This window comes from Orycteropus afer, unplaced genomic scaffold (assembly GCF_000298275.1).
Source record: "Orycteropus afer afer isolate SDZICR_OR568_19922 unplaced genomic scaffold, OryAfe1.0 scaffold00490, whole genome shotgun sequence".
Taxonomy (NCBI): domain Eukaryota; kingdom Metazoa; phylum Chordata; class Mammalia; order Tubulidentata; family Orycteropodidae; genus Orycteropus; species Orycteropus afer.
In genome coordinates this window covers 1,704,000-1,708,782 of record NW_006922077.1, presented here as the reverse complement: position 1 = coordinate 1,708,782, position 4,783 = coordinate 1,704,000, and positions in this window count along the sequence as shown.

Here is a 4,783-nt window from a genome sequence, read left to right as displayed (position 1 = left end):
CAGTGTTTCGTTCTGCTGTGCATGGGGTCGCTGTGAGTTAGAAATGACTTGAGGGCACCTAACAACAACAGACCCTTCCTTAATCCTATTTCCCTCCTTAGAGGAAACCACTAAGAATGAACTGAAGTTTTTATAAGTTGTGTGCATGAGTTGATGCTCTTAACATATATTTATGCATCCAAAGAAGTTCAGTGTTCTTCAAGTTTTATAACTAAATAAATTTAATAAATATCTTCATGCAGATTGCTTTTCAGTTCAACTTTGTTTCTAAATACTGTCTATAGTGATAGACATAGCTCTATTCATTCCCAGTTGAGTGTAGTCTGTCTTTCATATCTACCTCTCCACTAAAATAGAAGCTCTGGTGGTACAGTGATTAAAGCCTTTGGCTGCTAAAAGTTTGGTGGTTTGAACCTACTAGCCACTCCACGGGAGAAAGATGAAGCAGTCTGCTTCTGTAAAGATAATACAGTCTTGGAAACCCTATAGGACAGTTCTCTGTTCTATAGAATTGTAGTCTAATGGGAAAGACAAATAAGACTATAAATTCCTTAGTTTGGCCTCCATATATGGCTCAAGGATTATTTATTGAACCTATGTGCCAGGTATTAGAATAGGCTCTGGAGACCCCTCCCCTACTGACATGATTCAATCTGGTGACAGTACTAGGCAAATATTTAGACCAAGTGTTTGGAAATTTCAATGTATATTATAAAAAAAAACAAGTATTATCACTTTGAGGATCTAGAGTATGCCTGACCCAACCCATGGTATTTTCAGTCTTGTATGCAAGTGAAAGCTGGACAATGAATAAAAGACCAAAGAAAACTTGATGCCTTTGAATTATGATGTTGACAAAGAATATTAAGAATACTAAGGACTGCCAGAAGAATAAACAAATACATCTTGGAAGAAATACAGCCAGAATGGTCCTTAGAAGCAGGATAGTGAAACTTCATCTCATGTACTTTGAACATGTTATTAGAAAGAACCAGTCCCTGGAGAAGGATATGTTTGGTAAAGTAGAGGGTTAGCGAAAAAAGAAGACTCTCGATGAGATGGATTGACATAGTGGCTGCAACAATGTTCTGAAACACAACTATCGTGAGGATGGTGTAGGACCTGACAGTGTTTGATTCTGTTGTACCTAGGGGCACTATGAGTCAGAACAGACTTGATGGCACCTAACAATGTATTTGAGTAGTTGCTTAGTCTTTATGCATATGCTGACTTTTATAAAGTTTTTCTGCATTAATCTCACTATAGTTATAAATTCTAGTGATTTTCCTAATATTAACTGCTGCATTCCCAAAATAAACTACATGATCATAGAATATTATTTAATATATTAGTGAATTCTCTTTGCTAATATTCTGTTTAGAAATTTTGCATCTATATAACTTATATTAGAACACCATAATAATTAATTCTTTAAGCACTATGGTCTATAATCTTACCACATTTGCAAGTTCACTAAAAATAGGTATAATAATATTACCCTTAGAGTTGGCATCAGGCTATCAAAAAGCCTCTACCCTAGACAGGCTGAATGATCAGGGATGTCTAGGCAGGGGAGAGTGTGCCCATGACCATGTATAGGGTTGGCAGACTGTTTCTACATGCATACTTGTATGTGCTGTAATAATTTCCAGGTGTATAATAGAGCTGACAAGGGGCAAGGCTGTGGTGCCTTCTTGGCCACAGCCAGCTACTCTAAGGGAGTAGTTAGACCTGTGAGCTCGGGACCATGGTCGAAGGGGACATCAAGCTCAGTTGGCATAATATACTACACGAAAACATTGTTCTACATCCTACTTGGATGAGTGATGACTGGGGTCTTAAAAGCTTGCAAGTGGACATCTAGATCCAACAATAGGTCTCTCCTCCAGAGGAAAGAATAATGAAGAAAAACAAAGACACATGGAAACAATTAGTCCAAGGGACTAATAGACCATGTGATACTCAGCCCATATGACCATGAGACCAGAAGAACTAGATGGTGCCCAACTACATCCGCTCTGAAGAGGATCAGTGTAGGAGATCCTGGATAGAGTGGGAGAACAATGTAGAACAAAACCCAAAAGGCCAGGTTAGCTGGTCTGATAAGCCTGATGAGACCTGAGACTATGGCCCCTAGTTGCCCTTCAGGTCTGGAACTAAACTCACTCCTGTGGCTTCCAGCCAAACAATAAGACAAGCATATGGGATGAACATTTACATTAGTTAGATGCACTCCTTGGAGCAATGTGGGAGAATAATAGAAGGGCAGTGCTTGCACAGGGAGATAGCTTGAGGGACGGGAGTGCATGAGAGGAAAGGACACAGGCAAGGGGAAGGAAATGGGAAGAGAGCTGTTAGTTAACATTGTGGGGAACTATGGTCAACATCATGGAACAATGTGTATGAACTGCTGTATAGAAAGTGAATTTGCTCTCTAAACTTTCACCCAAATCACAATAAAGATTGAAAATTTAAAAAAAAAAAAAAACACCCCCACCCCAATTGCAAGACACTGGGTCTTTTACATACCAAGTCCCTAGTACCACTCCTAAGACTATGTGCTAAGATATAGTTCTGTAGAGATAATGGGTTCTGTAGAGAAGCAAAACCAGTAAAGCTTAGAGAGAGAAAGAGATTGATCTCAAGGAAGTGGCTCATGTGTTTATAGTAGCTGGCAAGTCCAAAGTCCATCGGTCAAACATCAGGATGGAGCATTCTCCTGACTCACATAGCTGCAAGGGCTGATGAACTCAAGATGGGAAGGTAAGATGTCAGGCTGCAAAGGCAACAGTTTAAAGAGCAGCAGGATGCTGGTTCAAGTCCAAAGAACCAGAGGTCAGACAATGATGAGCAAGATCCAGATCATGCAAAAAGCTGGAAAGCTTTGCCAGAACATCCATATATATTGAAGCAGACCACACCCCCAAGAAAACTCCCTCTCAGCTGATTGGCTGTTCATAACAGATCTCATCATGGAAGTTACAATGTCTTACTAGTTTCATCATATGGGATGACTACCTCGTAACTGCCAAACCACTGAGCATGATGGCCCAACTAAGCCAACCCGTAACCTTAACCATCATATGAGCTATGGGGAGATTTGTAGATCTAATTCATGTAAACCTGGGGAGCATGTAAAAATTTTACCCAATCCATAATACCATTTCTAACCTCCATTATTCCAATTGTTGTTGTTATGTGCCGTCAAGTCAACCCTGACTCATAGCGACCCCTCCTTGGGTTTCCGAGGCAGTATCACTACGGAAGTAGGATTGCCCAACCTTCCTTCCAAGGAGTGGCTGGTGGGTTTGAACTGCCAGCCTTCTGGTTAGCAGTCAAGTGCCTTAGCCACTATGCTACCAGAGCTCCCAATTAACAATGTATTAATCCCTCCATTTCTGACATTCATGAGTTTAATAAGCAAAATATCTAGTGTTGATCGAATTTAAAGACCACTGAAGTGCTTCTGGTAATCCCTCTGGAGTGTGAATTCCTGATTAGACTGCTAGTTGCACTTAGGATATAATTTTAATTTAACATATTCATAATATCACACTCTGTACTGAAATATTTAAAACCGAATTCAAATACCAATTCTGCCACTTTTAATAGCTCTATGATACCAGATATGGGTAATTTGATCCCCTTGAGATATGATTTCCTTCCTGTAAAATGGGGATGATTCCTCATAGAACTGTGAAAATTAAATGAGACAATGGATATAAGAAGGCTTTATAAACTCTAAAATAGTGTACAAATATTGGGCATTATTATTGGATTGTAATGCCTCAAATAGAGGCTAAGTTCTATTGAGATCCTTTGAGGATTTTTCCATTAAATGGACAGTTATTTGTTCATTCCTATTCTAAATACTGCAGTTTCAAAAAAGACAGTAAAAGTAAAATGAGTAAATTATTGGGTCCTTAATCTAAAAGGTCAAAATAATTACCTTAGAGTAGCGCTAGGGATCTAATCCTCACCTCACTATTCCAATGGAAAATGCTCTATGAAATGAGAACAAGCCTAATAGATTTTATAGTAGCATTTATCCGGTGTTATTTATGTTATTTAATCCCCACAATAATCCAATAAACTAGGTTTTGCATTTAACCCCATTTTAAAGTGAGGAAACTGAGGCTTACAGAAATGAGGTCAGCCTCAAGCAGTTGATCCTGGAAGCCTACTAACATAACAGAAGGCTTATATGAATTTGCCCTGGCAAGCTAGATTTAGGGATAAAGCAGCAGACAAAATGAACTGTGTCTCCATTTTTTATTAAAACAGACACACGTAACTGTCAACCACTTGGAGGGTGATCTATGTAGGAGATCCTAGATAGGGAGAACAATGTAAAACAAAACTCAAAAATCATTTGGAAAAAAAAGGGGGGGTTGGGGACCAGGTTTGCTGGTCTGCTAGAGCCTGGTGGAACCACTGAGACTATGGCCCCTAGCTGCCCTTCAGGTCTGGAATTACTATGGCCCCTAGCCACCCTTCAGGTCTGGAACCCACACCTGTGGCTTCCAGCCAAACAAAAGACAGGCCTAGGAGTTGAACATTTACATTCCTTGGAGAGAACAATCATGGGAGAATAGAAGGGCTGTGTATGCATGGAGAGAGTTCAGGGAGCAGGAGTGCATGGAGGGAAGGACACAAGGAAGAGGTAACTATGGAAGAAGTGGCAGGGGAGCTGTTGCATTGTGGTAAATTGTAGTCAATGTCATGAGACAAGTGTATGTGAACTGTATGGAAAGTGAATTTGCTCTGTAAATTTTCACCCAAA